Source organism: Apodemus sylvaticus, chromosome 19 (genome assembly GCF_947179515.1).
Source record: "Apodemus sylvaticus chromosome 19, mApoSyl1.1, whole genome shotgun sequence".
Taxonomy (NCBI): Eukaryota; Metazoa; Chordata; class Mammalia; order Rodentia; family Muridae; genus Apodemus; species Apodemus sylvaticus.
This window is the reverse complement of record NC_067490.1, coordinates 56248541-56271141: the sequence shown is the minus strand read 5'-3', so window position 1 is coordinate 56271141 and position 22601 is coordinate 56248541. Positions and strand designations below refer to the sequence as shown.

Genomic DNA, 22601 nt, shown 5'->3' with positions numbered 1-22601 from the left:
GGCAATTTGGCAATGGCTATAATTATGAGAAGAATGATTCTTCCTCTTCTAGCAACCATTAACTGCCAACAGCTCATCACGAGGCCGCACAAGCCCCTTCCCCACATGTACAACAGTGTGAATTCAGGAGCACAATGGCATTGCCATCGCCAGAAGGCAGCAAAGATTGGTCCCTATAAACATGACACCTGATTTAACAACAGGAGTGATCCAAAGTGCGGTACCAGTACTGGAAACACATTACTGTGGTGACGAGGTGGAATGGAAAGAAAAGGAGCCATGTAATGAAGCAAAATCAGAAAAGTAATGCCAGAAAAGTAATTTAGGCAAAGAGCAGAGAACAATGGGAGAAAGTAACTTCCTCACATGCTCCATAGCCTGCTGGGCTTCACCTCTGGATAATCCTCTCTCCTCACCACACTAGGCCAGTCCCCCCCACCACCTGTGGCAGCTCCTAAGGGCCTCAGCTGAGACATGTTTCAGCTCCCACAGGATTCTTGAAGCCAGGACTCACGCTGAATGTTGAATGTGTACTCCCGACCAGAGCCTAGCCAGGTTACAATAAGAGCCCTCCCTACTCTATCTTCAGGCAAGTCTTACAGTTTGGCTTAAGCCCCAAAGGTTCTTACATGCAACAACAGACATGAATCTCAAATGAAACCACCACACTTACAAATACACACTGTATGATTTACATTTGTATCACATTCCGAAAAGACTAAACTACAGGGGTGAGAAAAATATTGGTGATACCAATAACGGGAAGGAGAATAGACGTTATTTTTTCCATCACATAGGGGTAATTTCAAGGTGTGTTGTTTAATTTACAAACAAGAACACTATATTGAACAGTGCATAGTGCTCACTAGGTAGCTCTTCTGTGGCTTGATGAATTCTTTGCTTTCCCAACTCCACACAGTTCTGACACCAGTGCGAGGCTTGATGTGCCCTTGGTCAGTTACCCTGTTCCAGGAATCCTGTTTATAATTAGTTCAAATCTTATTTTCAGTGTGAATACTTTTTCTTTGCTTCACTTTGAGCTTTCTTGACAGATTTCTTTTCTATTATCACTTCTTTTGACCTGTCACATGAGTTTATCAAAGACAAGGGGACAACATAACTACATGCCTGTCTGCTCATAAACCAACAGAAAGAACTAACACCACTAATACAGTGAATCATAACTCATTAACATGACTTCTGATATAATTAGACTCTACTGATAGGGAACTGGTGTTAATTAACCATGGCAAGTAAAAGCCAAAGTCATGTAAAAGAAGAAACAATTATACTTAAAGTAATTTTAAAATGAATGAACTGAATCACCACAGATTTAAGAAAAAGAACTTGAGTACCTTCCTACATCTTATAATAATCAAAGAAGTGGGGAGGTCCCTGAAGACGCAATTCCATCTAGATTAATAGATGAGAAGAAATTTGTCCTACAATTCCAACTCTGATACCAGTAACAAAATTATGGGTACTATTATATTTTTATGACATTCCTTTTACAAAGTCAGTAATATTTTTTCATTGGTTGAATGGACCAAGAGAGAATAATATTAGACAATACTTGTAGAAATTCAACCAGACACTATCATACAAATATGCACAGCGACTGCAACTGGTACTATTCTCTAATGTGCTCACAGAATCCTCGTAGCCACCCACAAGGCAAGTAGCATTATAATCACCTGTATGTATAGCAGAATGCCAGAGAATAAGGAAGTCCAATAATTCATCTACAGATAGGCCAACAGTAAGCAATAAAGCCAGGATTTGAACTCAAAAAGCAACTTCACAAATCAAGCTGTTCAAAATGCTATTTCTCTCTGCTTTCTGTACAAAATAAACACAGTCATCAGGAAGGGTACCCAGTACTGATGCCTAGATGTTGCACAGATATCACTTAGTGATGTTCAACACCACACACAGTTTGCTCTCCTGGGACATCAAGTACAACAAACAATGACCCACTGAGTTAGAAAAACCATTCCAAGATGCTAAGGGTGGCAGGAGAACAGAGTGAAAAAAAATTCAAAATAAGTCCATTATTTTATTCTATGGAAAACTGACATAAATACAAGAAGATCACTAAAAAAATTCGCTTTGTAAGACTAGAAAAAGTCTTGTATTTATCATTAATGTGTCTAAGAAGAGTGCTGTTACAACAAGGTATGGAACATCAACAAATTCCACTGACATTTTCAATACCTCTGACCCTGAAAGTTAATCATACTGCTTGCAGAGGTCTGATCTCACAAGAATTCCATAAGGAGCAGGAACGTGAGGGCCTAATAAGGATGTGTGACACAGGAGCAAAAGGATTAGTTAACTAAAATAAGTGGATTCCTCTCTAAATATAATCCGCTCATAAGGACATTTAGAACATTTGTATCTCATTAGGGGTATTAAGTGAGGAAAAGAGTCTCAGTACCAAACAATCCTAATTATAATACATCTTAGGAAATAAAGTGAGTTTTCGTAACTGAAATGGAAAATGTATGGCAGGAAACATCTTTAATATAATAACAGAACTGTCACCAAACTCAGACACTAAAGCAAACATGGCAGGCTAAAGGAACACAATGAAAACTAACTAACTGCTCTCAGAATGACAATGGCTTTTCATGTTTCTCAAAACATGCTTCTTCCTCTGTCATCATAACAACCCAAAGCAGAAGTAAGATGACCAAGAAAAAGAGACTCAGTTTGTAAGCAGCAGGAGACATAATAACGGTTTACTCTAACACATCTTCCATGAAGGTGACACAAGAAGTAAAATCAAGGCAGTTAATAAGGCAACTTCACCATCAGTGGGCTTCCATGTGGGGAAAACTCTGTCTACTTCGCCATCTCACCAGAAAGGAGAGCTTGCCAACCAAGTATTGCAACAATAAATAAATCAATCAATCAATCAATAAATAAATAAATAAATAGTAAATAAATAAATTCTATAGAAATGGAATGCATGGTGTGACTTCTTGTTGTTAGATGTTCAAAGACAATTTTACTAAAATTGAAAAGAGAAACTTGAAAGCAGGTAAGCTGTAAACCTCAGCAGCTGTCACAGAATTGAACAGGGAAGGGTTTGAGTTAAGCCAACATGGAGGTCAGCCACCTGGCAGATAACAGCTACAGGGCAGACACAAAAGCTTTAAAGAAAAGGAGACCTAAAGGACTAGAGAAAGCATATTTAGCTCTGGCCAGCAACCTAAAGACAGAAGAGAAGAAGGAGGAATATATATGTTCCGTTTTGAGTCAGAATTCACAATGGCAGGCAGACCCAGCATAAGCTGATGGTAGCTCTGTAGCTTCTGCATCGAGGATGCGAATTCCAGGAAGGGAACGTAAGATAATAAAACAGTAGGTCAGAGGTGATGCCCAGTGTTGGGTATCCATCACAGCTTCGGTCTCTTACTGTGGTAAGAGTCTCCCTCAGAAGGTAGGGCTGTCTCATTGCCTTTTTGAGCTCCACAGCCTTATTGCAAGCAGTTAATTTTCTAAATTTCAGATAGGAAGTAATCACTACCCTCTCCTAGCATAGTTCCTCTCAGGAAGCACTGGAGAAAACTTGGTCCAGTGCCTACTCTCAAGGCTGTTCATCTCCATGACTAAAATCACGAGGCATCTCTCTCTTTGTTGAGAGCTAGGGCTTTCATGCTCCTAGTCTACACCATGCCCCCAGGAAAGACGGGGCAGGCATAGGCATCAGTGTTTTCACATTAGGTACAAGTATTTGCCTCGATTATTTTTAAGTATCTATTTGAAAACTGTGAAGGGGTTGTTCTGTGGACAGTTGCATCATTATCCAGCGGTGGCTAAGAAAACACTTTACCATTACATAACAGAAAGATCAGAGGACAGGGAACTATTTTCCTACTGTAAGACTCAGCCCAGCTTTTAAAAAGCTGAATTTCTCAGCCAACAAAAGCAATCAGAACAATAGTCTATGCTATCATTAATTTTACACTTTCCAGTATGGTCCACTCCTCTCTGTAGTAAGTCTTTGCTAAGGGGAATTAGGGTTGAGGGAAGAATATAGGGATTTAGATCAGTCAATGAATTTTGCATGATGTATGTATATATGTACGTATGTACGTACGTACATATGTATGTATGTATGTATGTATGTATGTATTTGATAAATGAACTGTCCTTTCTTGATTAGGCAACTTTTCCTTTCCTTGAAAAATAGTGTCAATCCTGTTCCTATTCCTACCTGCCCCTGGTCCACCTACAAATTCTGTTTTCCCTTTCCAGAAGAACCATGTACCCACCCCCACCACAGTCCTCTCTCCTTGTTACTTACCCTCTCTGGGTTTGTGACTTGCAGTATGATTATCCTTAACAACTAATATCCACTTACAAGTGAGTATATATCATGCTTGCCTTTCTGGGTCTGTGTTGCCTTGCTAAGGATCATGGTATTCTTGATTGGTTGGTTGGTTGGTTGGTTGGTTTGTAGTCTAATCTATTTGTCTGAAAATTTCACATTGTCATTTTTTAACATCTGAGTAATACTCCATTGTTTAAGTGTATATTTCCTTTATCCATTCTTTGGTTGAGGAAAATCTAGGTTGTTTCCAGAGTCTGACTATTATGAATAAAGCAGCTATAAACATAGTTGAGCAAGTGTCTTTGTGGTAAGATGGTGTGTCTTTGGGTATATGCTCAGGAGTGGTATAGCTGTGTCTTAAAGTAAATCAATTCCAAATTTTCTGAGAAACATCCATATTGATTTCCAAAGTAGCTGTACAAGTTTGCACTCTGACCAAGAATGGAAGAGTGTTCCCCGGGCACCATGCTTGCCTCCTGATGCCATACGCACTACCACACTGGTCATGGACTCTAACCCTCTAAAACTATGAACCTCAAAAAATTGTTGCAAGTTGCCTGGGTCATGGTATTTTAACACACCAATATAAAAGTGACTAAGACAATGATGAAATCCTATTACCTTAAAAGTCAGAGAGTAAAAAGCTTCTGAGCCTATCAGACACCCTCCTATGTCATACAGACAGCATCTACCCTAAGCATGGAAACAAGTATGAATGTAAATGTATGAAGTCTTTCTTAATTTTAAGCTGAACTATATAGCACATACCCCCTACAGAACACAATCATCTTCTCTTCCTGTGCCCTGTAGCTTGTTCTTTCCATTGGAGCATCTGTTCTGACACTTAATGCCTTTACCTCAGGCATTCAAATATTACCAGGTCTAAATCAGGACCTATCTCAGGAAAACCCCAAGACTTGAATCACCCTTCACAGGATTCATCCACTGTCTAGACCAATTTTCAACCTCCCTGAGGCCTTTAACTAACTTAAGGAAGATGCAATGCTCAATAAAGATCCACAGAAAGAGTGGTGCCAAAGTGGAGACAGAGTATAATTGATATAATCTATGTTGACTAACTTTTGTAGGGTGGGGATTCCAAAGCAATGTAGGTGGAATAAGTTAGCAAAAGAAGTGGGAAAACTGCAGGAAGATAGAAAAGAGGAAAAGAGCACTCCACGTTTGACAGAAGTTTCTCCACTCCAAAGATGTTTGAAGAAAAACTGTAACGGCTAATCCTAGCCTTTAAAAAAAATACTTCTGACATCATTGCAGTATTAGAAACATTTGGGAGTATGAACCATCGGCTGACAGTTACAGGAATCCTGGAAGGGGAAACAATGGTCAAGGAAGGCCAGACAGCAGTAGTTATAAACCTCTGCTCAGTCCCAAAGCTTCCTCCAAGCCATGCAAGCCACTGCCGGTAAGAGGTGGATGGGAATGCTGTTCCTCACTTCCCCAGGTGATGATGCTAAGGAGGGGCATGAACACAGCTCTGCTGCAGAGAACATTTGAGTTCCTTGGTTTTCTCACCTTTTGAAGTAAGACACGTCATGGGTTTCATTCCCAAGGGCCTGAGATTTATAGAAGCCAGTAAAGACATGATTTACAAGTCTAACTACAGAAAATGCTAGTATAAAAACAAAAACTTTCCAATTTTCCTTATGCCATGACTTGGTCCTTCTGTAATATAGGAAATGGGGTTGAGGAAAATGTTGTGGTAAAAAAAAAAAATAGAGCAGGTCACTTCAAGATTAGGAATCTTTCAAAAAAGATAGCACCCCTCACTCAAAAATTGCATTTATTTTATTTTATGTGAATGGGTGCTTTGCTTACATAGATATAGGTGCACCACGAGTGCCTGTTACAGACAGTTGTGAGCCACCCTGCGTGCTGGAAATCAAACCCCAGATTACTCCTCTTCCAGAGGAACAGTGTCTTTAACCACTGAACCATCTCCAGCCCTGTGCTCCAAGTTTGTGACAATGAAGGTTTGTAAAAACAATACACCCACTCTCAAAGCACGTAAGTAAAGAAAATAGATAAACTACCAAACCAGTATTCCATGCTGTCAATGAGTCAACAAGTACATCCCACAGAAACTAACAGTGTTTAATAAAAGTTCCTTTTATCAATAATATTCTCATGTTACTTAAAAATTCCACAAAAATCAGCTCTTTAAAGGAATCTTTTTTTATAATTGAAGCCTTTCAACTTAAACGCTTATGCTAGCTAGACTGAGTATTTATAGATACTCAAAATAGTACACCTTCAATTCAGACGTCTAAGAAAGCAAAGTATGGTAGATGTTTCAACAACAAAATCATGCTTCCACAGAATGTCTGTTGCAAGAGAATATATCTGTAAAATCACATGTGAGAAATGTTTATATGTCAGAAATATAACTAACTCATAAATACACAAAACACAATCTAACATTAGAAATAGAGCATCTGTAAATTCAATATCCATTATCTGCCTTTCTGGCTCTCCATGGATGTCAAAAACAACAAGACTGATAAGCATCCTTTTCACTGACTGTAGTGCATGCCCACAATTGCCGGCTAGATTAGTAAGTACCCATTGTGGCTAGCATGGCAATAGATGTTCAGGTCAGCCTGTTCGGCAGATGGCAAGAAACCATGGACTCTGATATCAGAAAGTTAGACTTTCAACAATATGGCACACAACAGAGAACTTCCTGACCAGCACAAAACATCGTGGTTGGAGAAATGGAGCATGATTAAAATAAAAGAAACAATACGGGAGAGTTCATCATCTAGTGCCATTTGTATCTTTAGTATAGATTTTAAGATCTAATCTACTCTAAGTCTCTCAAAACAATAACTATTATTCCCATGAGGTAATAATCAACTTGAACTCAGAAAATTCAAGTTCAAGTGTACTGTATGCTGAGACGGTAGTCACGGAGAGCACAGTGGCACTGAATGAGTTCTCACATACTTTACATTCTATGGCCATCTGAAACCATGCATGAATGAAAACATACATGGTGTCATAAGCACATCACAATCTTTCCTAGATAGCAAAGTAGTGAAGTATTAATAACTATTATATGTCATTAAAAATATCCCCTGGCTCTTCTGAAGAGAACAGTATTCTCTAGCTCAGTGTAAGGAATCTGTTCAGTAGCCATGTTACAAAAATCCAAAAGCTAAGTTAATGCTAAAATGCTTATCAACCATGTGGGTTCCAGAGCCCACATTATGAAAAAAAATACAAAAAAGCTGAACCCCAAGAGGAGAAATAATCTGTTATCGGGTATCCTACTGAAAAGTCTTGAGAAACTGTGAGTTCTTGCCATCTCAGAAAGCAGGATGACTTAAACACCTATCATTACAATGGCCAAAACAAGGGTACCACTCCTTGTCTACCGGGGTGGTAGATGAAAATCCATGCTGAGGCTCGGGAAAGGAAGCTGAGCTGGACTCTCCCACAAAAGAAACAACTACCTCCACAAGGCAAGTATGGGCATTCCATGGGGAGGAAGAGGTCCACCTCCCGATTTTCATCTGGCCTTGCTCCCATGTATCAAGTTAATGTTTTAGCTCAGTGAAAGTAATTACCAGCCAGGCTCTGCAATCCATCATTCACCCTGGGCATTCCTGCTGATTCTTTCTTTGGTCTGTAGGACACAAGAATCTCTTCTGTTGATCTGTAAGTGCAAAGGAAAGATTTGGTTGTTACTTGTTTCTTGCTATTCTAAATTTCTGCCAAGTAATTAGACTAGAAAATGAACTATTTTCAAGTTTTTTAATTGAAGCTATGGGGGTTAGAGTAGTCATAGCCTCTAACAAAAATAAGATTGAAATCATACATCTTTGATGCCCCCCCCACACACACACACCTCTTCCAAGTAGAATGGACAAATGTAATCTGACTCTAGACAGTGAGCTCAGGGACTTGATCCAAATCACCCTCCTTCTAATTTAGGTCATTTGGCAAGAATACATTAGTAAATTAGCAAACTGCATATAAATTTACAAAAGGTATTCCTATATCCTCATATCATCCAAAAGAAAAGCATTATTGGAATCCTCACTGCATAGACAATGAGTGGAAAGTTCAGAGGTTAGATGCACTATCCCCAGGAACACATTTCACAGGTTACAAAACAAATTTACCCACTCAAAACATTAGACTTCTACACATCTTTCCAAGTAACTATAATACAGGACAGCTTACATGAGTTCTAACCAGGAGTAATATCCAAAATTGATTAGCTCTTTGGCGTTCATCACACAGTAGGCATTGTTTATTTTACACACTCCACTAAACTAAAGACTTGACAAAGGCATTCTAAAATTCCCCCTCAATGCTGCTTACCATGTAAGTCTGTTTCCTTTACATAAGTATACTGATTAGCAATATAAATACAAGTAAATATAATAAATTTATAGATACATATGTATGTATATAATATATAAAAGACCTATGTCGTAATTATCACAGTAATGTTAAGTTAAAATACATCAGTTTAAAACATTCTGTCCTTGGTGATCAGAAACCCTATGGATATAGGATCTGTGGCTATATACACTACCAATCTAAACATCAAATGGCTGTGTGTGACAGCTAGCTTGTTCAGACAATGCTTCATTTGACAATGGACCATGAGAACACGGTGGTCCCACAGAGTGACATGAAGCAATGTTTATAAAATGATCTAATGTACACATAGTTGAAAAAGAAAAAAAAAGAAACTGAAGGACAAGAAAACAAAGGCCTTATTGTTGGAGAAAAATATTGATGGTAAATTATCTGCTTACAAATAAATCTATGATTAAAAAGAAGTAGAAGAGAGAAACCAGAAAAACTACTACAGACATATTTGTGTCTGAGGAGGAGGCAGTCCTCAGAAGGGCTTGAGAGACAGTGCTAAGCAAATGGGCATCTCCATCTTGTCACACCCACGGACAACTTTCCAGGATGACAAGATATGATCCTGACATTGTTTAGACTTCAGCTCTTATATTAGTTTTTAATCAGAAAAAGGTTTTAAATGAAAAATGTCTTGACAACAGTCAAATAATCTTGTACAATATATCCATATATTAATCTAAGTATAAGATTCAAACATTTAAAAAGAAGTTTTATAAAATGCAAAGATTCAGTAACTTGATTAATTACTAAAGAACTACCCAGTACTCCCAGAGCTCCCAGGCACTAAACCACCAACCAAAGACTACACATGGAGGGACCCAGGGCTACAGATGCATATGTTGCTGAGGATGGCTTGTTGGACACCAAAGGGAGAAGAGCCCTTGGTCCTGAGAAGGCGAGATGCCCTAGTATAGGGGAATGATAGTACAGGGAAGACGGAGTGTGTGGGTTGGTGAGCAGGGGGAGGGGGGAAGGGTTAGGGAGTTTTGGGGGAAAGCAGAACCAGGAATGGGGACAACATTTGAAATGTAAATAAAGAATACAACTAATTAAAAAACCGAACTAAGTGCAGAGGGCTTACAAAGTCTACAGTAGTTTGTTATAATGCCCCAGGTCCTCAAAGTCACACACCATTCACTCACCAACTCACCCACGGCTTTAGGTTTGTAAACTCCACTCATAGAAGTGCACCCTATGTATGCTTGATTTTCAGCATTTCTACTGTGTTCTTTTTGTATCTTTTCTGTGTTAGATGTTTTTAAATATAAAAATATCTGTTCCGGTTGACTACAATATACAGAACAGAAATACACTGTATAGTCTTGTGACTTAGGAGCAAGATAATGTATCACATAACCTTAAGGAACAGGCCACACCATCTAGGACTGTGAAGACTATTCAGTGATGTTCACATAACAATTCAATCTAAATGTCCTGGCATGTTCCTGAGGTTTAGCGACATGAGAGCACAAATAACACCACACCTCTCTTTGTCATTGAATGAAACCAAGGCACCAAGATCTACAAACAGAGCAAGCAACATCTGGACTTCTTTGGTGTATAAAAATTAACTTCATCACACATACTATTTTTCTTATTTCCACTCTGTATAATTATACACAACTTGAAAGGTGTGCTAAAAAGGAAGAAGTCAGCCGTAATCCCAGAAATGAGAGCTGCTGAGATCTGCTTTTCCTCCTAGCCATTTCCTCTGACAGACTATTCAAAATACTTCCCTTCCCACAGAAAGCTGGAATACTATCGTGATGGACGGTAATAAGATAGATAACACAGACTAGAAGAAATGGATTTCGTTGCACTTACAGCATTGGTTCAAACTCCTAACTAAAGAAACAAGGCAAACTGGAGGATCTATGTATTAAACTCCTTTGGAAAACTAAGAAAGGAGGCAACCTAACTACTCAAGTGTGACACCCATAAAACAAGAATAAATAAGAATCTACAGTGAGTACAGAGAGGTACCCCCTGTTGGAATTGGTTTTGTTCCTCAAAAACATTTTTTTACTTTCTATTTTAGCATTGAAACTATAAACTCTTAATTATTTTATCAATGAGAAACTTAGCTCAGTCCCAAAAGTGGGGGTGGGCATAAAAAGTCCTCTTTTCTTCTCAAAATTACTGTCAGAGAACACTAAGGAAATACTACCTAAGTGTAGCACGTACGCCTTTTCCCCCTTCTTGCACAGCTATGTAGCCTTAGCCCTCTAGTACATGAAACAAATAACTTACAAGGAAGGTCAAGTGCAGCGTGATCAGCTCTGCACATGTGAAAATGGACTTCAACGGAACCAGTGGCCTGCAGTGATAGGAGCCCCTGGGACACAAATGTGTTTTAAACATTTTCATTGATCATGTATGTATGTCAAAGGTACCTGTTTAAAACACACTCATATAGAAAAAAAATGCTTTTTGTACTACTTACCACTGAGTAAACAAACACAAGTTTCAAATAATTTTCATTGCAACAGACCTGGAATTTTATTCACCCCAGCCTAGTGATTTTAAATGTCCTGTAACCCTCATAAGTGCTGCCAACATCAACATCTTGTACCTGCACAAAGAAAACAGATTCTAAAGGATTCTTCAGAACCCTTTCAATTTCATCATATGCTTAATATGTTTCTAAGATTTTTTCTCTTCTTTCTGATACAGCAAAACATAAGTACTTTTTTTTAAAAAGAAACTGTTCTAAGACATAGCTGTATGTTGAAAAAATAAGTATCTGAAATCGAGTTGTTGCTTATTTCTTCACCCCTCTAAAGAGTTTATAAACAGGGATCTTAAAAAAAATAAAAATAAAAAATAAACAGGGATCTTTAATCTGATGAAACTTCTGAGTAGGACCACCCCCCTACAAATACATGAATATGAAGAAGAGACACTGAAATCCAAACCATAGCCTCTACGCATGTATTTCTTCTTCCTCTTGTATTTTCTAGCACAAGGATTATTTTATGACCACACCATTCAAAGATTGTAAGAAAAATGATCATGTCACTGTGCAGGACTATGACATACACTGTTTTCCAAAGCTATACACTAACAAACTGTGTTAGGAATCTCAAAAGAATCCAATAATTATTAACTAAACAAAAATATTTAATATAGAAGTTCAAATTGACTTCCAAAAAGTCAATCTTGCTATAGGGGAAATCAACTACATATCAAAAAAAGTGACCTGAAGAACATTTTTTTAAGCTAAATTACTCTAAGATGCCTTCTTTGGTTTAAAAAACTGTAGGAAAGTGTGGGAAGTAGGAAAACTACTTCCCGATTGCACATCATCTGAAATGAAAGAATCATCCCATACTGTGTACTTTCAAGACAGTTGCCTGGAAGCTCATGTCTATGGAAACCCCCTCCCTATCTGTGCTTCTGGATCAAGTCTGAATTATCACTGTGTAAGTAAATCAGCCCATAAAAGTTTTCCTCTGTTTCAATATCATCAACTACTAATACACAGGACATACAATGGGGAGTTCACAGCTAATGCATCATTTTCTTTTCTCAAGCACTCATGCCATACCACATACCTGCTTAATATCCAAAATAAAACAGTTGTCTTCTGCATTAGAGATTTTTCTCAAGGAAAAAAAAAGCATAGACATCACTCATATCTTAGCCAAAGTACTCAAGGAGACTCAGCATTGGGGCCTGTTAGAGTGCAAATATATTAGCTGTGACTTCGGCAAGTGCCTGTCATGTTGAATAGCATGAGGAAGAGAGAGAGTAATTATTGCCGAGAAACCATTAGAGAGCTCCTTAGTAAAACAAGATGCCTGGGCAAACTAATGGACCAACAGCCCACTGCCGTGTCTTTTCCTATTCCATTTAGCTGCATGTCAGTCCTGTCAAATCATCTGACACTCACAATGCAGGCAGGCTCACTACAATTAGCAAGATCTTGGCTCCCATGTTCTTTTACTGGGGTTACAATAAGCAACTACATCTGTACAGCCAGAGATGGTTCCTTGATTGTTTGTGACATAGAGAACTTGGTGCAAGGCAAAGGCACATTGGTCCTGACTAGCAACAGAACCTTCAGGTTCTATTCTGTTTGAACAAGAGAGGCCACTCCTAGAGTAGGAGCAACTTGCTTCACATTATCCTTCTCTGGTGGGTACTTCTTATGCCTACGAGCAGGAAATCAAAAATGTTTTTATGAAAACACATTACTTTGAGATTCTAAGACAAAGACTCTGATCAGTACCTCTGATATATTATGCTGAGGCCAGAGTATGTTAGCCAAATTTAGAAGCAAGAAAGAACTAGACCAAATAAGAACAGTGTTTCTTTCTTTTTTCTTGATCAATGGAAAGCAGCTGACTTGGAGAATGAGGCTAGATAACTTTGTACTAAAGGATGAGCTTATTAACCAGGTATTAATACCTCATTGGCTTTTAAAGAACAAACTAGACCAACTTGTCAACACTGCCTTAATAATGTCTCAAGTGTCTCTCACTTCATACACTGTCTCTGCAACTGGACCTGTAAATGGTATGTGCTTTGCCGCTGTATTCCAATATTCCCAAGCATCTGGGATTGAACGACCCAGGGTCCAAGAACTAACACTAGGCCCAGACGGGCACCTTGTACATTTCCAAGTGGGAGGAGCCAAGTGCTCATTCAGTTTTGAAGTACTGATACTTCAAAAATGACCATTGCCAAAATGCTGTTTATTTAAAAACAACAGAGTACACAATTCTAAGGACTATAACAAAATCATGCTAAAATGTCTTTAGACCCTAACTTCCATCATGTCGCCAAACAATTTATAATATGTACCTCTACACAGACACACAGACACACACACACACACACACAAAGGCAAAGTTTATGAGTTTTTTAGAATGAAGGGAAGCAATGGCTGGATTTTCCAGAAAATAGCAGGCCTTCAAGGAGGGAGGTGAAGAGTTAACATGAGACACTGTGAATATTTGGAAGACAACTTTCCTTTAAATGAGACACTGCTGGTAATGGTAATACAGAATTTGCAATGAAGGGAAGGACATGCAATTATAATCTGGCTGGGCCCCACTGGACAAAAAGTGATTTACTTGAAAGCTGCCTTTGCATTCAGTAAATGTTCCTGTTATGGGCTGCTCAGTCAGTGACAGCTTTCCAGAAGTCAATCAAATTATCATCTATTTACAGTTGGTTTGGTAGTGTCATTTGCAATATTCCCTACTTTTCTGATGAAATTGGAAGCACAGAATTTTCTCCAGGTTGCCCTGGCACTCGAGTTGGCAAACTGCTCTTTGCAAATGTCATGTGTCCGCTTATCAGCACTCTAAGGAGCGAGATCTTCCATTAGGCTGAGTGAATCGCTACCAGATGCAAATCTCTCAATCATCAAGGGAAGACTATGGCCTTCAGGAAAGCACACACGTGTCTGTCTAGCAGGATATGGCTGGCCGCGTCTGCGTCCTCCCCAGCCGCGGGGGCATCACTGCGGTCCCCACGCAGGCCGCGCCTGGGCCCCCTGCACCCTCCCTCCCCTGTTCCCAGCCGCTCGGGGCTCTGAACAGGCCGGCAAGTTGGGAAAGTTGCCATGGGATCCTGCAGCTCTGTGTATCCCGGGTCCCCGCATCCCGCGCCCTCTGGAGTCCCCGACTGCCCGCTGCTCACCAAAGGCATGGGGAAGCCCTCGCTCCTGTCTGCCCGCCCACCTGCCCTCAGCCGCCTCAAAAACTTGGGGCCAAGTTGAGGGGTGGGGGTGGATTTCGGGAGCGCTGCCTGCTGCCTGCCTCCTCGGCCTGGGGCGTCCTGCCCGGCTCTGTCCCCACCCAGTGCAAAGGCAAGCAGAGAGGAGGTGGAAACTTCTTACCATCTCAGCAGGCTGGTCCTCAAGTGCAGCCCCCGCCTCTTGGTCTCCTCTTAGTGGCCCCGCCCCACGGCCACCTCAGCTCTCCGCTCCGCTAGCACCCTCCCCGCCTGGCCGCTCCAGCCGTGCTCGCTGCCCACGCCACTCCACGCGCGTGCACTCTCGCCGCAGCCCCTCGGTGCACAGGTGACTGATTTACACCTGCGCCCAGGGTCCCGCTTGCACCCTCTAGCTCGGAGTTGTCCCACTCCTGCCCGGGCGGAGGGAGAAAAAAAAGGGAATGGACTGTCCAGGAGCAGGGCTGCTGGTGACGCAAAACCGGCAGTGCGCATGCAGAAAACCCGCGGTGCGCATGCGCAAAACCCGCGGTGCGCATGCGCAAAACCCGCGTTGCGCATGCGCAAAACCCGCAGTGCGCATGCGCAAAACCCGCAGTGCGCATGCGCAAAACCCGCAGTGCGCATGCGCAAAACCCGCAGTGCGCATGCGCAAAACCCGCAGTGCGCATGCGCAAAACCCGCAGTGCGCATGCGCAAAACCCGCAGTGCGCATGCGCAAAACCCGCAGTGCGCATGCGCAAAACCCGCAGTGCGCATGCGCAGTGCGCTGTGAAAAACGTCTTCTCTCTGGCCTGTGCTTGTAAAACCCCAGATTTCCCACCTGTCTCAGCCTCTCCTTTATATGTGCTCAGGCGTGTTTCCATCTATGAAGTGAAGATGGCGATGTGTGTGTGTAAGGATGGGGGAAGACGTGTGCTCTGTAGTGTCATGTGTGAAGTTCTGTGGTGTACGTGTGCTTGAGAGTGTCATGCTTATCAACCATGTGGGTTCCAGAGCCCACATTATGGAAAAAAAATTACAAAAAATCTGAATCCCAAGACGAGAAAAATCTCTGTTAATATCGGGTATCCTACTGAAAAGTCTTGAGAAACTGTGAGTTCTTGCCATCTCAGAAAGCAGACTGACTTAAACACCTACCATTACAATGGCCAAAACAAAGGTACCACTCCTTGTCTACCGGGGTGGTAGATGAAAATCCATGCTGAGCCTCAGGAAAGGAAGCTGAGCTGGACTTTACCACCAAAGAAACAACTACCTCCACAAGGCAAGTATGGGCATTCCATGGGGAGGAAGAGGTCCACCTCCCGATTTTCATCTGGCCTTGCTCCCATGTATCAAGTTAATCTTTTAGCTCAGTGAAAGTAATTACCAGCCAGGCTCTGCAATCCATCATTCACCCTGGGCATTCCTGCTGATTCTTTCTTTGGTCTCTAGGACCCAAGAATCTCTTCTGTTGATCTGTAAGTGCAAAGGAAAGGTTTGGTTGTTACTAGTTTCTTGCTATTCTAAATTTCTGCCAAGTAATTAGACTAGAAAATGAACTATTTTCAAGTTTTTTAATTGAAGCTATGGGGGTTAGAGTAGTCATAGCCTCTAACAAAAATAAGATTGAAATCATACATCTTTGATGCCCCTCCCCCACACACACACACCTCTTCCAAGTAGAATGGACAAATGTAATCTGACTCTAGACAGTGAGCTCGGGGACTTGATCCAAATCACCCTCCTTCTAATTTAGGTCATTTGGCAAGAATACCTTAGTAAATTAGCAAACTGCATATAAATTTACAAAAGGTATTCCTATATCCTCATATCATCCAAAAGAAAAGCATTATTGGAATCCTCACTGCATAGACAATGAGTGGAAAGTTCAGAGGTTAGATGCACTATCCCCAGGAACACATTTCACAGGTTACAAAACAAATTTACCCACTCAAAACATTAGGCTTCTATACATCTTTCCAAGTAACTATAATACAGGACAGCTTACATGAGTTCTAACCAGGAGTAATATCCAAAATTGATTAGCTCTTTGGCGTTCATCACACAGTAGGAATTGTTTATTTTACGTACTCCACTAAACTACAGATGTGACAAAGGCATTCTAAAATTCCCCCTCAATGCTGCCTACCATGCAAGTCTGTTTCCTTTACATAAGTACATTGATTAGCAATATAAATACAAGTAAATATAATAAATTTATAGATACATATGTATGCATATAATATATAAAAGACCTATGTCGTAATAATCACAGTAATGGTAAGTTAAAATACATCAGTTTAAAACATTCTGTCCTTGGTGATCAGAAACCCTATGGATATAGGATCTGTGGCTATACACACTACCAATCTAAACATCAAATGGCTGTGTGTGACAGCTAGATTGTTCAGACAATGCTTCATTTGACAATGGACCATGAGAACACGGTGGTCCCACAGACTGACATGAAGCAATTTTTATAAAATGATCTAATGTACACATAGTTGAAAAAGAAAAAAAAGAAACTGAAGGACAAGAAAACAAAGGCCTTATTGTTGGAGCAAAATATTGATGGAAAATTATCTGCTTACAAATAAATCAATGATTAAAAAGAAGAAGAAGAGAAACCAGAAAAACTACTACAGACACATTTGTGCCTGAGGAGGAGGCAGTCCTCAGAAGGGCTTGAGAGACGGTGCTAAGCAAATGGGCATCTTCATCTTGTCACACCCACGGATGACTTTCCAGGATGACAAGATATGATCCTGACATTGTTTAGACTTCAGATCTTATATTAGCTTTTAATCAGAAAAAGGTTTTAAATGAAAACTGTCTTGGCAACAGTCAAATAATCTTGTACAATGTATCCATATATTAATCTAAGTATAATTCAAACATTTAAAAATAAGTTTTATAAAATGCAAAGATTCAGTAACTTGATTAATTACTAAAGAACTACCCAGTACTCCCAGAGCTCCCAGGCACTAAACCACCAACCAAAGACTACACATGGAGGGACCCAAGGCTCCAGATGCATATGTAGCTGAGGATGGCTTGTTGGACACCAAAGGGAGAAGAGCCCTTGGTCCTGAGAAGGCGAGATGCCCTAGTATAGGGGAATGCCAGGACAGGGAAGAGGGAGTGTGTGGTTGATGAGCAGGGGAAGGGGGGAAGGGTTAGGGAGTTTTGGGGGAAAGCAGAACCAGGAATGGGGACAACATTTGAAATGTAAATTAAGAATACAACTAATTAAAAAAACCAATCTACGTGCAGAGAGCTTACAAAGTCTACAGTAGTTTGTTATAATGCCCCAGGTCCTCAAAGTCACACACCATTCACTCACCAACTCACCACGGCTTTAGGTTTGTAAACTCCACTCATACAAGTGCACCCTATGTATGCTTGATTTTCAGCATTTCTACTGTGTTCTTTTTGTATCTTTTCTGTGTTCAGATGTTTTTAAATATAAAAATATCTGTTCCAGTTGGCTACAATATGCAGAACAGAAATACGCTGTATAGTCTTGTGACTTAGGAGCAAGATAATGTATCACATAACCTTAAGGAATAGGCCACACCATCTAGGACTGTGAAGACTATTCAGTGATGTTCACATAATAATTCAATCTAAATGTCCTGGCATGTTCCTGAGGTTTAGCGACATGAGAGCACAAATAACACCACACCTCTCTTTGTCACTGAATGAAACCAAGGCACCAGGATCTACAAACAGAGCAAACAACATCTTCTTTGGTGTATAAAAATTAACTTCATTACACATACTATTTTTCTTATTTCCACTCTGTATAATTATACACAACCTGAAAGGTGTGCTAAAAAGGAAGAAGTCAGCCGTAATCCCAGAAATGAGAGCTGCTGAGATCTGCTTTTCCTCCTAGCCATTTCCTCTGATAGACTATTCAAAATACTTCCCTTCCCACAGAAAGCTGGAATACTATCGTGATGGACAGTAGTAAGATAGATAACACAGTCTAGAAGAAATGGATTTCATTGCACTTACAGCATTGGTTCAAACTCCTAACTAAAGAAACAAGGCAAACTGGAGGATCTATGTATTAATCTCCTTTGGAAAACTAAGAAAGGAGGCAACCTAACTACTCAAGTGTGACACCCATAAAACAAGAATAAATAAGAATCTACAGTGAGTACAGAGAGGTACCCCCTGTTGGAATTGGTTTTGTTCCTCAAAACCAGTTTTTTACTTTATATTTTAGCATTGAAACTATAAACTCTTAATTATTTTATCAATGAGAAACTTAGCTCAGTCCCAAAAGTGGGGGTGGGCATAAAAAGTCCTCTTTTCTTCTCAAAATTACTGTCAGAGAACACTAAGGAAATACTACCTAAGTGTAGCACGTACGCCTTTTCCCCCTTCTTGCACAGCTATGTAGCCTTAGCCCTCTAGTACATGAAACAAATAACTTACAAGGAAGGTCAAGTGCAGAGTGATCAGCTCTGCACATGTGAAAATGGACTTCAACGGAACCAGTGGCCTGCAGTGATAGGAGCCCCTGGGACACAAATGTGTTTTAAACATTTTCATTGATCATGTATGTATGTCAAATGTACCTGTTTAAAACACACTCATATAGAAGAAAAATGCTTTTTGTACTACTTACCACTGAGTAAACAAACACAAGTTTTAAATAATTTTCAGTGCAACAGACCTGGAATTTTATTCACCACAGCCTAGTGATTTTAAACGTCCTGTGACCCTCTTAAGTGCTGCCAACATCAATATCTGGTACCTGCACAAAGACAACAGATTCTAAAGGATTCTTCAGAACCCTTTCAATTTCATCATATGCTTAATATGTTTCTAAGATTTTTTCTCTTCTTTCTGATACAGCAAAACATAAGTACTTTTTTTTAAAAAAGTAAGAAACTGTTCTAAGAGATAGCTGAAGGTTGAAAAAATAAGTATCTGAAATCGAGTTGTTGCTTATTTCTTCACCCCTCTAAAGAGTTTATAAACAGGGATCTTAAAAAAATAAAAACTAAAAAATAAACAGGGATCTTTAATCTGATTAAACTTCTGAGTAGGACCACCCCCCTATAAATACATGAATATGAAGAAGAGACACTGAAACCCAAAGCATAGCCACCACGCATGTATTTCTTCTTCCTCTTGTATTTTCTAGCACAAGGATTATTTTATGACCACACCGTTCAAAGATTGTAAGAAAAATGATCATATCACTGTGGAGGACTATGACATACACTGTTTTCCAAAGCTATACACTAACAAACTGTGTTAGGAATCTCAAAAGAATCCAATAATTATTAACTAAACTAAAATACTTAATATAGAAGTTCAAATTGACTTCCAAAAAGTAAATCTTGCTATAGGGGAAATCAACTACATATCAAAAAGAAGTGACCTGAAGAACATTTTTTTAAGCTAAATTACTCTAAGATACCTTCTTTGGTTTAAAAAACTGTAGGAAAGTGTAGGAAGTAGGAAAACTACTTCCCGATTGCACATCATCTGAAATGAAAGAATCATCCCATACTGTGTACTTTCAAGACAGTTGCCTGGAAGTTCATGTCTATGGAAACCCCCTCCCTATCTGTGCTTCTGAATCAAGTCTGAATTATCACTGTGTAAGTAAATCAGCCCATAAAAATTTTCCTGTTTCAATATCATCAACTACTAATACACAGGACATACAATGGGGAGTTCACAGCTAATGCATCATTTTCTTTTCTCAAGCACTCATGCCACACCACATACCTGCTTAATATCCAAAATAAAATGGTTGTCTTCTGCATTAGAGATTTTTCTCAAGGAAAAAAAAAGCATAGACATCACTCATATCTTAGCCAAAGTATTCAAGGAGACCCAGCATTGGGGCCTGTTAGAGTGCAAATATATTAGCTGTGACTTCGGCAAGTGCCTGTCATGTTGAATACCATGAGGAAGAGAGAGAGTAATTATTGCCGAGAAACCATTAGAGAGCTCCTTAGTAAAACAAGATGCCTGGGCAAACTAATGGACCAACAGCCCACTGCCGTCCCTTTTCCTATTCCATTTAGCTGCATGTCAGTCCTGTCAAATCATCTGACACTCACAATGCAGGCAGGGTCACTACAATTAGCAAGATCTTGGCTCCCATGTTCTTTCACTGGGGCTACAATAAGCAACTACATCTGTACAGCCAGAGATGGTTCCTTGATTGTTTGTGACATAGAGAGCTTGGTGCAAGGCAAAGGCACATTGGTCCTGATTAGCAACAGAACCTTCAGGTTCTATTCTGTTTGAACAAGAGAGGCCACTCCTAGAGTAGGACCAACTTGCTTCACATTATCCTTCTCTGGTGGGTACTTCTAATGCCTACGAGCAGGAAATCAAAAATGTTTTTATGAAAACACATTACTTTGAGGCATGTGTAGGATTATCTCAACTGTTAAATGAGGTGAGAGGAACCAACCTGTGGTTGGCATAACAAACATGTGTACATGTGCTCACACACACATACACACAAACACACACATACACACACACACATACATACACACACATACATACATATACATACACACATACACACAAACATACACATACACACATACAAACACTTGCACACAAAGATACATACACACACATAGACACATACACACATACACACACAGAGGGGCAACTTAGTATATACACACATGTATACATATATACATTCATACATACATACACACACATATATACTACAGTCTCAGTAGTCTGTCTGTAGAATTGAGGCTAATGCAGCTAATGCAGAAAACAAACAAACATAAAAGAAATGAACAAACAAGCAAACAAAGCTATTCCATGGGCAGGTGATCCTGGAATGCTTAAGAAAGTTACACACAAATTGAAGCAAAAGAGAAAGACACATTCTTCCATGCTTTATGTTTTGATCAGAGAAGCAGAAAAAATTTAAACAAGAATTGTACAATTTTCTTTCTAAATCATGGCCCTGTAGGTTTTCTATAGGCACATATGTGCCAGACAATATGTAAAATATAAAAATTATGCTAAAGCTATTCTTTCTTTGCTCTCTCTGAATCATTCATCAAGTAAAAATTATCTGCTATGGAATTAAATTCACAACATAGCATTGAAAAGGATGCATAAAGAATAGCTTGGAGCTGAAAGTGAATCAATCACAGTTTAGAGCTAAAATCTTCTTCTTTTCTGTTTTAGAATATGGTAGAATATAACCCTTGGTCTTAATCTTTCTGTTTCAGGAGACATATGTTTTGATTATAGCTGACCATAGTACTTTATAATAATATCAGATCAGCACACAATTAATCACCATTTAACATCAGAAAAAGATGTAGGGCTGGTGAACAGGACTCATACCTCACCAACATACTACAAGGTTTATACAGTCTTTAGAATAACCTGGTTCTTTATTATTATTATTAATTATACCCAACCACTGTTTCCTCCTCTCCTCACAGTCCCTCCAATACCTTCTCTCTACACCCTCTAACCACTTTTGTCTGACACTAACAGGTATACCCACAGATGACCACTAATGGTTATCATAGACAAGCCAGTGTTAAAATTTGGTGGAGCACGTCTTCTTCTTCACATTTGTAATTTTTGTTTGCATTATTTGCATAGACTACATTTTAGTGTTTAAATACACAAACACTTTAAAGGATTTGTGCACTGGGTTCCATCTGTGGGGAAATGCCAGTTGTTTCCCAGGGCTTCACACATGCTAAACATAAAGGTACAGTTCTATTTATTTATTTTTTTTATTTTTTATACTTGCAATTATAATGCTGGCCTTGAACTCACTGAGATCCACCTTCCTCTGCCTCCTGAGTGCTGGGATTAAAGGTGTGCACCACCATGCACAGCTCCACATGTTTTCCATTGCATTTTCTTTCAATCAATGGAAATCTTTTCTCTGAAAAATGAAGATGTGAATTCTGAACATGGGGGAAGAGCAGTGCAGAGCCTGGGTGTCTTAGCCTTTGTAATTTGAGGCATCCCGTGGGGAGGTTGGGGGTGACTAATTTAATATGATTGCTTTACAACCAAGGAAACTGAGGCTGAACACAAAATGAGTTGGTAAGAGAACCAGGACCATTTTCTGGGCTTGGGTCTACCATATTGCTTTGACAGCAGAGTTTAAAGCAGTGGCCATATATTGAAAACTCATGGTATACCAGAGTTT

The 22601-nt window shown here is 39.7% G+C and overlaps 1 long non-coding RNA gene across 11 annotated transcripts in view; it reads right to left on the bottom strand.

Annotated features, from left to right (window-relative positions):
* Nucleotides 1-22244, bottom strand: part of LOC127669153 (uncharacterized) — a 118257-nt gene extending 96013 nt beyond the window's left edge. For 2 of the 11 annotated variants that reach the window (XR_007974326.1, XR_007974332.1), the window contains exons 1-2: nucleotides 14592-14879; nucleotides 7927-8015 (exon numbers count right to left, since the gene is read on the bottom strand). This is a non-coding gene — a long non-coding RNA (uncharacterized LOC127669153). Of the gene's footprint in view, nucleotides 1-7926; nucleotides 8016-10993; nucleotides 11073-14591; nucleotides 14880-15797; nucleotides 15913-19097; nucleotides 19119-22219 lie in introns of those variants that run through there. The other 9 variants (XR_007974325.1, XR_007974328.1, XR_007974331.1 and 6 more) reach the window with 8 other exon arrangements.
* Between the last annotated feature and the right edge of the window lie 357 nt (nucleotides 22245-22601).